The sequence below is a fragment of the Gavialis gangeticus genome, unplaced genomic scaffold (assembly GCF_001723915.1).
Source record: "Gavialis gangeticus isolate Ggan-Ray unplaced genomic scaffold, GavGan_comp1, whole genome shotgun sequence".
Lineage (NCBI taxonomy): Eukaryota > Metazoa > Chordata > Crocodylia > Gavialidae > Gavialis > Gavialis gangeticus.
The window spans coordinates 140,565,050-140,578,083 of NW_017729025.1; positions in this window are offsets into that span (position 1 = coordinate 140,565,050).

Below are 13,034 nucleotides of genomic sequence, written 5' to 3' on the forward strand. Positions count from 1 at the left end.
ACTATTATGCTTGTAATCATCTCTTTTAACATGTCCTACTCAGCACTGGTTGAAAAGTTTCCTCCTTTGTTTTAGAAGTAGAAAGAAGTTTGTAACCAAATTAAAATCTTTTTTGAAAGTGTCACTTTTCTGAAAAAAAAGTGTCTCTCTGTCTTCAGAAAAATAGAACATGATAAAAAAACAGTTTTAGGTTTGTTTTTTCACAGAACAGTAAAAAATTCCCTTGGAAATACCCTCCATTTTCTGACCAAATTGAAAACATTTTTTTTTCTGCAGCATGCTTATTAGCATTCTATTAATCGTCTATTAGCCTGCTGTAGACTATTTATAATTTGGCCTTCAACATAAAGGGTGGCCAGTGGAGATAAATAAAGCAGCCTTTGCCTTATTGTTTACTGACAAGTTAGAACCAACCTGACGCAATTTCTAACCCAGTATCTCCTTTCCATACTAGGTATTGCAGAAAGCTTGGGATGCTTTTGAGGGAGGCATTTGGTATTTTTACTATAAAGAAGGGGCATTTTTTTGTCCAGAATATAGAGGGGAATCCTACCAGGTGTTTACATCCTTCCTCCTTTCCAAACAGGCTCCACAAATGAAAGCAGTAATATTTTATTTCAGGGTGGATAAGCAATATTTAAAAATCTTACTAATCTCAGCAGTTTATTTTCATGAGACATAGTCCCTGAAGGAAATAAGTGGTCTAAGGATAGATCATGGCCTCATGTGTGATTTTAAGTGGGCAAGTACAACAAAGAAAGTCATCTAGAATGTCAACAGCTTTGCTTCCTACATGAAATCTATTCACTGCTTAAATTTGATGTTTTCATGTTAAATTTTACTGGCTTTCCCAATAGTGTTTTCTACGTTAATGTTCCAGAAATTTAGTCTGAATTTCACAGTTGGTTATATGGTTACATGTTCTTGATAGACTTTTCCTCAATAGTCTTGGAACTGGGATCTTCCATCTCTCTGAATTGATCACCAAGGGTCCATATAGCAGTTCACTGCATCCAATCTACATTCACTTGGCTTACTTGAAGCCATATGAACATACACTGAGAACAGTGTATTCAGCTATTTGCTAGTACCAGGAGCTGCACAGAGAATCACGTATAAGTAATTTGAGGTAAGAGAGGGCTGGGTGGGATCAGGGAGGCTAGTAGATCTTCCGAGTGGGAGGGGGTTGGCAGGTCTGGTCAGGGACTGGTGGGTGGGGGAGTAGGAAAAGCAAAAACCCAGGGCGAGCAGCTGGGCTTTCCCAGTCCTGAGACTGCACCCTGAACGTGTACAAGTGTTCATTTGGATTAACCTACTCGCAATTTTAACCCGTATCATTTAACTCCTCAACACCTACACAAAGTGGCATTTAGATGGATCTAACTCTAGTTAGGTTGATCCAAATCTACAGGCTTTATGTACTCTAAGTTTCTTAGGTTTTTCTCTTTTTAATTTTTTGCTGGTGAATCAGAGACAAAAAGGTGCCAACTGTTAAACAAAACATAGTGCTGAAGGACTAGCACAAAGAGTTTTCCTAGGCCATGCTGCAGTAGCCAATCAAAACCACTAATTTGCCATTTCAGCACCATTCATAGTTAGTAATTTGCATGTTTTTCTGCAGTGTGCTTATGAACTAGTGGACTGTGAAGACTTCTAGGGCTTGGACAACAAACATTTTAAAGATAATTAATGTTGATTATCTTAAATTAAATTTCCATTCAGAAAGAAAAGTAAAAATAAGAAGAATAATTGGTTTGGCTTGTGGGGTATACATAAATCACAAGTGAGGCCTTAGCATTAAGAGATACATCCAGACTAGACCAAGTAGTGACAGTAGCCTTTGGCAGCAGCCAGTCTTGAAGAGGATGGTGCTGTAGGTGAGCCCAAAACCAGGAAGGCTGCTCCAGGCTTGATCAAGTGCCTACTCTGGAGCCCTGAGTTTCTGTCAAGTCTGAGAGCAGCCACTGGTTATGAGGTCACTTGGGAAACGTTTGGGTCTGGAGCCAATTTGCTAACGTGCATGGTAACGGTCCATGCAATTTGACTGATACATTGTCCTAGAATTTTCTAATCAGTGTCTGCAAAAATGCAGTAGAATATTAGGTCACTCAGGTACTTCACCTGTATTTCCCTAGTCTAACCAGGCTATGCTATGGAAAGTAATGCCCAAAGGCCACATTTTGTTAATTTGAAATGAAATAGAGACCTCTTACTCTGAAGTATTTCATGTTAGGAAAAACAAATCCTGCCGTTATATTTATGCTGTACTTCAGATAATCATGACTCCCCTTGTACTTCACTATGCAAGTGTTCGCTATATATGGGCAGTGGTAGACTTAGCCCAAGCTCTGGTTTTGCTTATGATGGCAGTTTGAATTTAACGCACTTCGGAAGAACAGAAGCAAAGCACATTTTGCAGCAACAAACAAAATGCTTTTTTATTCTCTCATACTATTACTTATATTTTGACTTAAATGTGGAGCCAGGTTTCCACACTGGAAATACTGTTAAATATGGTGAATTAGCTGGAGTGTCTGGTTTTCCCATCCTTTAACTGATGGATTTATATTTTGGAATTTGCTGTTGATTTCCTTCAAAACTGAGAGTTGTGTTTGGCAGAAAATCACCCTCTTTTCTACTTCAGATGAGCCCTAAACATTCAGAGATGGTTGAAAGCTGAAGTGCACTCAGAGGAATCACAAGGTAGTGGTTCCCTCAGGGCCTTAAGTTGAACAGGTTGATTCTTTACTTTACTTTACTCGAGGCTTTATTTGCCAGAGTACAGTTTCAATAAAATTGTTCTTTCTTTACTAGGATGTTGCTCAACTGCGAGATGTTCTTGCTGTTTGAGAAATGGATCTCTATTTTAGATATATTTGGATTCAATACCCACTCAGACATGGGCATGATCCAGCACCATTCCACTTCCCATGATTAATATTTTGACTGTGGCATCTTCTGACTTATTTTTCTTTTCTAGAAAGGAATTTTCCACTATTCTATATACCTATTTCTTTTTTATGCAAGTTTATTTTAGGCATAAATGTATCACATGGTAATCTGACCAAGTGTTACAATCTCATGTTGTGAGCATTAATAAAAGCTGATTATATTTATATTATCTTCATCTTAGCCTATGTACATCTATGACTTTTCCCCATAGAGTACTGGTACAAATAGATTATGCTAGGGAATTGTTTCCCATTATCTGCTCCCAATAACACTTTCTCATGATTCCTATCAGCTCCAGTGCTCTACCCTTTACAAGGCTACCCTATTATAGTAAAACACCAGTCAATAATATTTAGTGTTTTTCTGAAAGCCATAATTTTCATGTAAATATATGAGAATCTTTGTTTTTGATGTTTCAGGTATATTTCTATCCCTCATAGATGTGGAAAAATCTTTGAAATTGAATCTTTGGAGTTCACAAATTCCAAAAGGCAAAATAAAAGATGGAAATATTTCTGGGTTTTCCCTTGTAATCCTTTTTTCCCCCCCTTTTTCGTTTTTTAAGCTAGATTCACAATTTTTTTAATACTAGAGTTAGCTCATTGAATAGGTCAAGAAAGACAATTGACTTGAAGCAGGTAAAAGAGTGACATCTAAGGAATAAGAATAGGCATATATGAGATAAAAACTTAAAAATAAAGATTCCTATTAGGGTTCAATACCAAGCATTAAGGTAGTTTGTATTAAATATACATACTATTTGTATTAAATATATACCATTTGGAAAGTCCCCTTTAACTCTTTACACCAGCATGAAAACCTTTTTACTTTTTACCTCAGATGGTATTTGTGGTACTTCCAAGCCAGTACCATGGAAATACTGATTACTTGCAAACAACAACAACATCCTAGATGCATTTCAGCAATGTCCCCAGCACTAGGGAACCTTAGAGTATATGCATATTATGACTGTTCTTTCCTTAGACAGAGCATGAATAACTGAAGCTAGTACTCCCCACCTAAAGGTAAAAGCTGCCTGAGCACAAGTAACAATAGCCAAATTAAGGATTTTGCTTCTAGACACAAGATTTCTTAAAATGCTGTATAATGAAACATTTAAAAACATGTATTAGTATGCAAGCTCTAAACTGGAATCAAGAAAAAAAAATCACATCAGTCACTTTTTAGTTTACTGAATTCAAGCACCTTTTTTGCCCCCAAAACTCAAACACAGATTACTTGTAAAGGCATTTTGCAAGCCATTAGTCAAAACCCAGACCCTATAACATATGTGAAGGATTTGTTATTGTCTACAGAGTAAATAAGTCAAAGTAAACGTTTACATGAAAGAGGGCGCATAGACAGCTCATATTTCCTTGTTTGTATGTGTTTTACTCAGACCCTAAATGTGATCTGTATGTAGTTTTTTTGTGGTTTCATAGATTGCTGTTAAACTGTCCAGCCTGGTGGTTGATACTATATGATGCTGCAAAAGCTGTGCTGTACTCAAACTCTTAGCACTTTAAAAACAAACAATCCCTTCCATCTGGAAAAGGAGACTGAATAAAAATAAAAACAAAATTGTAGTGGAGAAGAGCACACTGGCAGCTGGAAAAAATAAAGGATCAGCTACAATTTATTGTTCCAGCTTATACAGCACAAAACCTTTAACATGGTAAAAGAGGGAGGAGGACCTTTTCAGTAATATTACTCTTATTAGAGCACAGCCCAGTCGCATAAAACAAGGACTTATCCACAGCTGGTGAGTGCAGAAAGAAAAACATAGAGAAGTCGGTTGTATTTTATCTAAAAACATGATATTGTCACCCTATAGGGCTATGATACTGGAACATCACAGATAACCTCCAGTGTTCACAAGCAAGATTAACCAAGATGCCCCATGGCAGGTAAATAAATTTTGTTTCCAATGAAATAATGATTATTATAGAATGTCATCCCCTCTCACAGCACAAATAGGACAGGTGATAGCATACTATAAAATGCAATTTTTATTTCCATACTTCTGACATCAGCAGACACATTACTCCCTCAGCTCGTGTGAGTTATTTGCTCTGAGGTCATGCCTTATTTTTCAGAATGCCATCACTGACTGCATAGTAGCTAAGTGACTAGGAAAAATAGGACTGTTATTTTGCATCCTACATAATCCTGTGCAAGTATCTGAGACCAGCCATTCATATATGTAACGTCTCTAGCAAAAAAAAAAAAATGATGTGATGCAATTTCCAAACCTTGTCAGACTTATCAAGCACATGCATAGAGGAAAAATAAGATCCCACAATCCTTTGTATCATCTAATAATTTTTACCATTTCAATTAATTAGCAGCTTATTCCAAAAACATTTGAATACTTAAGACATTTGATAACTATGGTTAATCCTCATTAAAAATAAGATTACATGATATAATTACATGTAAATAAGAAAAATGAATTCAATAAAACTCTTACCCTTGTCAGTGTCGGGCACTATGTTGTGAATCATACAGTATATACAATTAGAGTTATATTGCTAAGCTAAAAATATTGGTGAAGATCTAAAAATGACGAACAGTGCCTTTTAAATTAATGTCTTATTAGTTGAGTGAAGTACACTGACAAAGAATAATTTATGCTTATTCAAACTGCTCTCGACATCTTCAGGTGTTTCCAAATGAGCTCACAGAAGAGTGATTAAATGCATCTGATAACAAGCCACACATTGCTGAAATTACTTACCGCCTCATTTTATGATTAATTAAACATGTAGATTAAAGTTGCAAAAGAATTTAGATTAATGAGCAAGTTAAGTCTTGCTGATATAAGTGAATTGGGAATTGGATGCTCTGTGGAACTTTATAAACATGCATTTTATAATGAGTAAGACAAGGCTACATGTTGAATCCCAGCCACAAGGGCCTTTGACGATGCAGTCTTTTTTAACATGGTTTGACAGCTTTCAAATAACATTCTACTATAGGCTTTAAACTTTGTGCATTGCTGTAAAACATGAGACTACATAACTCATGTATTAGGAGTACGATTATTTCAAAGCTCTCCAAGGTAATGACCCCCTGTAGCAGCAGCTGTTCAGAAAAATTACAAGCTCGATTGTTATTTTAATCAGAGAGAGTTTAGTAGTTAAAAGCAGTTATGCAACTTGTAAAATTATATGACACTATCAGTAGCTTCTCTAAAACATCCTTCATCCAAAGGAAAAAAAAAAAAGTAAGAAACCTACAGCTTGGACTTATTAGTAAAACAGGGTGCTCAGCCATTCATTAAAAATTCAGAACCATTTATTAGTGTGGTTTCTGTGCAAAGTAAGGTAATGTTTAAATTTATGATGACTCTCATCAGTTCCAAGAGCGTGTCATAATATCTACTGGATTTGCCGAGTATCCAATTTTTCTCTTTTAAGATCAGCTTTACGTAATCCACATAGCTTAGTTAGTGTCAAAAAGCTGGCTTAGACTTTATGATTTTGCAGGGCAAAAGCAAATCAGATTGTTTACTGAGATGTACTACATCTTGTTTTGCATCAGGATGCTGGAACTACTGAACTAGCTTTACGATCAGTAAAAGAGATGTTGCTACTGTACTTGCCGTGTAATTCCCTTTATAGCTCTGCTTTCATGATGTATCGCACAAAACAGTGAAATGAAGCAACTCTGGCAGACTCAACTGAAAAGCCTGATCACGTGCTAATTCCTTTTATTCAAATGTTAAGAACTTATACATGGATCAATTTCCTTGTGAAGGTTATGTCCTTTCTATTTACATTCTAATGTCAAGATGTCAAAGGCCTATTAAACAAAAATTAAGGAAAATATTGCATAAAGACCAACAAGACCTCTCTCTAATACAGGTGGCAAATTGTGGCTATTAACCTCATATGTTAATAATATGGAATAATACATGACGATGGGAATGCAATGTCGTAATTTGGAAGTCTATAAAATAATGCCTTGGTTGAATGCTTTTAGTACAAGTTGATTCAGGCCTCGATTCAATATAACACTTAAGTCTATGTATGCTTAAATCCCCACTGACTTCAATGGCACTTACACACATGCTGAACCAGGACTCGAATACTGCTCAATCCTGAAGTCTATTCAGTTTCTTTAAAAAGTTACGTATTCAGTGTACAATGGGGTATTCTAGGTTACATCTTCACTTCTTTTTCAATAAACCTAGATAAAGTTACTTTAACTTTTTGTTAATTATCATTAACCATATTTTGTGACTACAAGAATGATCTGTAAAGTGCACAATTTTGCTTGTTTGAACTATTTTTAAAACCATACATTGTATATATTCATAACAAAGTTAAACAAAAAAGTTTAAAACACAGTTTTACTTCCTTTGGGGCACATTTGGCATTACTGTAACTTCTGAGGTACAGTAGTTACCATAAAAACATGGTATCTCTGAAATCTCTGATTGAGTTCCACCAGAAATTCAACAATCACCATCTCTCCATCCGACTATCGCTTGAATACTCCAGCATCAACATCTCCTTTTTAGACACGATGATCAGTATCCAGAATGATAAAATACAGACCATGTTATACAAGAAACCCACAGATTAATATACACATCTGCACAGAACCAGCAATCACCCTAAACACACCAAAAAAGGCTGTGATATACAGCCAAGCCCTCAAATACCACTGAATTTGCACTGAGGAGAACACCTGGGATTGCCACCACACAAACCTTAAAAAGGCTTTCACCCAACAAGGACACTCCTCCAGAGACAGAGATCACACGTTTGAAAGAGCCACCCAGATACCACATGAAGAATTGCTCCAGTGCAGAAGAAAAACCCCCATGAGTCGCACACCACTGGTTATGACATATCACCCCTCCCTTGAACCCATACAGAAAATCCTCAAACAGTTGCAACCCATTCTAGAAAGAGACCCTACTCTTAAAAAGATCTTCCCAGAGCCACCCATCCTAGCCTTCAAACAAGCACCGAACCTTGCTAACCTCATCACCAGAAGCAAACTTCCTCAGGCCCAGAACACACCAAATGGATCCAGACCATGCCATGAGAAGAAATGTAAAACCTGCCAACCTATCTCCAAACCTCCGCAATTACTACACCCCACAACAGAGCCATCAGCATTCCTGGATCTTACAGCTGCACCTCCAGAAATGTTATATATCTCATCCAGTGCACCAAACGGTCTGATGGAAAATACGTAGGAGAGACCAAACAACAACTGCGCACCAGCATCAACACACACTGGAAATCTATCAAAGACAAAAATACCCAATTACCGGTGGGGGCACATTTCTCACAAGAAAACCACTCTCTCTCCAATCTCTCAGTTCTAGTCATCAAAGTAAACTTATAAAACGTTTCTCAGAGACAAGCCTATAAACTTCACTTCATCAACCTCCTGGATACTAAAAATCATCGACTAAATATAGACATCAGATTTATGACACATTATAACCTGCCTGACATCTGACTCCCCAGGTATCTCTACACTATTCATCCCCCTTCTCTTCCACCCACCCAGCCTGTCTCTCACCCACTGACTCCTCAGTTTACATCTTCACTGACTGCCTGTCTTGCATGCACACCAGCCCAGCCTCTGGCTTCTTTACTTTTCATTCCATCCAGGAAGAGCACACACCAACTGCAGAAACTTCCTCAGCCTGATGAAGGGTTTTTAAACCCGAAAGCTTGCTCAAAATTTTTCCCCCAACTATTTAAGTTGGTCTACTAAAAGATATCAGATTCACCCAAAGAACCTTGCCTCCCTATGAAAATATGAATATTTACACTCCACAGTTATTTCTTCTTCTAAGTATCTATAGCCAAGATTCATAAAACTGGGTGGCCAAAAGTCAGGCTCCTATGGCCAGATCCCAAAGGTATTTAGTAGTTTAACTCCTAAGTTTCCATGGATTTCAGGTATGTAAAGACATCCAGATTTGGGCCCTACATCCATATTTATACCCAGAAGGTAGAATTTAAGAAATGATTTTAAGACCACATGACCTATCAGTCTTATTTTCAAAAGGCAGAATTGCAGATGTACACTGACTTCAGAGTTAGTCTTGTCTTACAGACTGTCAACACTGATACACTGTTTTCTAGATAAATTTGAATTTTTCATGTGAAAATATTTGTTAATATAAAGTACATCAAACTCTGTCAAATATTGATAATGAAATGATATTTAGTGTAGTAGTTATATTTTTTATTTTGTGCAAGAGAATGTTTCTCATATGTACTCCCTCCATGTAAATATGCAAGCTTCCCTAAACAGCTCTGCTAGAGCATTTTTCACATTACCTTTCTCACGCCTAATCCTCAACTTCTATTCAGCAGAAGGCTGATCTTGCTAAGCTGTGCCCTGGCTTTGCCATGTGAGTAGACACCAATTCTACATTAGAATCCACCATTGCTTGGGACTAAACCTAGGCATCTAGAGATATATTAAGTCATTATTCTGTCTACACTCCAAAACACTTTGCCTGCTAACATCATTTTGAGGCTTTTCAGCTTCAGTCCATGAAAATTATGTAGGGGTTATATGTATCAAGGCTCAAAATCTCATTGCAATCTAAGTGAGATAGCATGGATAGCAAGGTGGGGCTCTTGATACTTGGCATATTCCTGTGGCAAAAGTTGCCTTTTTTTAAAAGATACAATTCAGATATGCAAAGTAACAGTAACACTTATGGGCCAAATAAAGTTGATAACTCCAAGGCAGGGGTGCATTAAGTGTTACAGTATTTAACTTTCACCAATTTACAGAAATGAGATCCTCAAACACCTAAGGAGAAGTGGATTGCCATGTTACAGCAAAGACAGGGCATATTACACCTCTCTGCCATATGTTTAATTATTAGCATTTTAAGCTGTGTTTTTTAGAGAATGGGTTGCTTACAAAAACTACAGACCCAATTCCATCATCTGGAATATGTTTTTCCTGTAGTTTGAATGCTCTTTCTATCATATCCATGTGTTGAATTGGTTACTACTTAAGATGTGATTAACCAATGAATCATGTCTCAAATGAAATGTGTTATGCCAACCCTGTAGCCCCAGAAACTGGCACAAGAAGCAAAGGGGAGTTTCCACTTTTATATTGAAAATCATAGCGGTTAGGGCCACAAGCCAACAGGCCAAAGGAACAGAACAGGTGAAAGGTAAAGAAACACCAACACTGTGGTAACCAGCACCTTTGTTTCCCCCCCACACCACCGGAGGTGTGCCCAAACAAGTCTTTAGTCCCTGAAGCAGGGGTGGGTAAAATGCAGCCTGCCAGGCCATTTTATCCAGCCTGCAGGGCCACTAAACATTTTTTAAAATTAATATTTATGTGTCCCTAGCTGCCTGTCATGCAGCCCTCGATGGCTTGCCAAAACTCAGTAAGCGGCCCTTAGCCTGAAATAATTGCCCGCCCCTGCCCTAGAGTGTGCAAGCAACAGCCTGCCGCTGCCTCCAAATCCGAGTCCAGCTCCTTCAATCCACAGTCCTGGATGACCGAGCCAGTGAGCTCTCTGGCTCCATTATGCACTCCTCTGTGTAGGGCTGGCCAGTTTCCACATGCACACTACTCTCTCTTCCCCTTACTCAAGCCTCAAGCTTCCTCTTCCTTTTTCCCTTACCCTCCAGCTCCTAGTAGGGGTGGGCAATTATTTTGGGCAGAGGGCCAGATAGAATGGCCTGGCGGGCTGCATCTGGCCTGCAGGCCACATTTTACCCACCCCTGCCCTAGGGCATTCTGGGAGTTTGTCCAAATTATCCATCCTCACAGCTCTGCAGACTGCTCCCCGGTTCCTCCTGCTGTTACACACATTAAATTCACATTACAGTGTGTCAGGGACCTTTGAGAGTGAGATGGTTAAAAGTATGAAGTAGCAACATGGAAAACTTAGAAATTCTGCAGAATATGTACATTTAGGAAATAGGGGTATAAGGTTGTAGCCGTGTTGCATTTGACTATCATCCACCTTCAACTATTCAGCAGCTAAATAGCAACCAAGTTAATTCTGGTTTTATTACAAAGAGAGAAAATACTAACATTAAACGGAAGCTGTATCAAGTTTTGTAACAACTGCTCGTTGATAGGGAGAACTGCCAGTAGAAAATGTTGCTAACTTGTCAGCTTTTTTCTTTTAAAAGAGTGTGTCCAGCAACCCATCTACCGTACACCAATATGTTTCCATAGACAGAGGAGACAGTTCCAGAGCCATCAGTCAGAGCTGGCTACAAAGAAAGGTCCACCCACTCAGCCATACTCCAAAAAGAGATCTTTCCAAGATGTTAGTCCTGAACAAAATGTTGTCCAATTAATAACTGATTTAGGTCCTATATCTGATTTATAAACACATACATACACACTTATCTGCTATCGTTAGAAAAATATTCAAAATGCCATTCCTTTTAATATCAAACATTGTACAACCATTGCTCAGAATAACTGCTCTAGGTTGCACCAGAGAACTTTTTGCTTCTTTTGTAGCCGTTACTGCTCTCTGAAAAGTAGGTTACAATAAATCATAAACTGCAGAGAAGAGAAAAGAAGAAACCAGATTTCAATACAGAATAAATGAAGAAACCTTTGTTGGAAGAATCAGGAGAGTGATTGCTGGAAGCCTTTGAAGTTATCTCGTTAAAGTATGTTGCAGATTTAACTTCCTTGCCAGTGGGACTGGCCCGCATTCCATATTGACATGAAGGTATTTTAACGTCACTGGAATGAGCACAGGATGTGCCATTAAAAATGACTGAGGAGATATGTGCACAATGCAGTGGCACATGGGGCTCTCCAGACCTGAGGACATTATGATGTTATTTGACATCACTAGCACATGACTGCGCACTATGTTCCATCTCATGTGTAGAAGTGTCAGATTGACAGATCTAAACTCTGGGATCTTGGCACTCAAAGAACATGCTGCTTAGCCTCCAGGGCAGCCTTCCTTGGTTTGAGGTGCTGGTGTCTCTTTGCAGGCAGATCCCATAGTGAAAAAACAGAGCCGCGTGTCCATCGTATTTGACTCATTGTTAACTTGTATTTTTTCTTATATTCGGAGCAACTTGATAGAAGTATCTGAGTATCACAAGGCTGAAACATTGAGAATTTCAGAATGCATAGTTTCTACTATATGACACAGTCATCTGTACTTTTGTTCACCTTTCAGCTCTGTGTTCCAAATGGACAATATAGTGTATGCTGGCACCAGAAATGTCTGCAGTGCAGTATATATGTCAAAGCTACACAGCCCAGGAACCAATAGCAGTCTAGCCAGGAACTTCATAGAGCGCATCTATACAGGTGCACATGTGCGGTTTGTGGCATCTCAAAGCCATCTGAGGTGCCGCAAACTGCACATGGTTTATGTGCACCCATTCACCATGCTGCAAATTAGTAGTGCAGAGGGGGGGTTTAATGCTTTTTCTACCACCACTCAAAAAAAGTGGCATGGTACACGTGGCAGCAGCATGTGCCACCAGAAACCAAAGCCTGGCTGGCCAGAGCCATGTTCTGGCTACTAGCCAGGGTCTGAGCAGCCAGCTCAGCACTGCTGCTGCTCTAGGAGGCCCCCAGTCCCCCAAGTAAAGCTGCTGGGGCCAGCACAGGTGCCAGCCCCAGCCTCCCCTATCCCACCCACGTCACTTTGCTGTGCACTGGATTCCTGGGGACAAACAGCAGCAGTACAAATACGTGCCACTTATTTGTCTCTCAGGAAGCATGCACCCCTGCACACATGTGCTTGTGGGGAAGTGCCCATAGTAAGCTAATTAACCCCCTTTTCTTGGTACGCAGTAGCTGTAGCATAGAAATATTTTAAATAAATTACCATACAAATGGCTTATAATTTGTAAGCTTCTTTTACTTTTCCACCTCTTGAAGAGAAATTATGTTTTACTTTACTAAGGACACAGCCAATATGCATGAATTGGCTGTGCCTCTATTAGATTTCTGGAATTATAGCATTTCATCTGTTGCTTCTTCAGCCAGTGACACTTACCGTGGAGTTTATCCACTCTTAAATGCTTAGGTCTCTTCAGAAACTGTTCTACATTCGACTTACACTCTATTTAAAT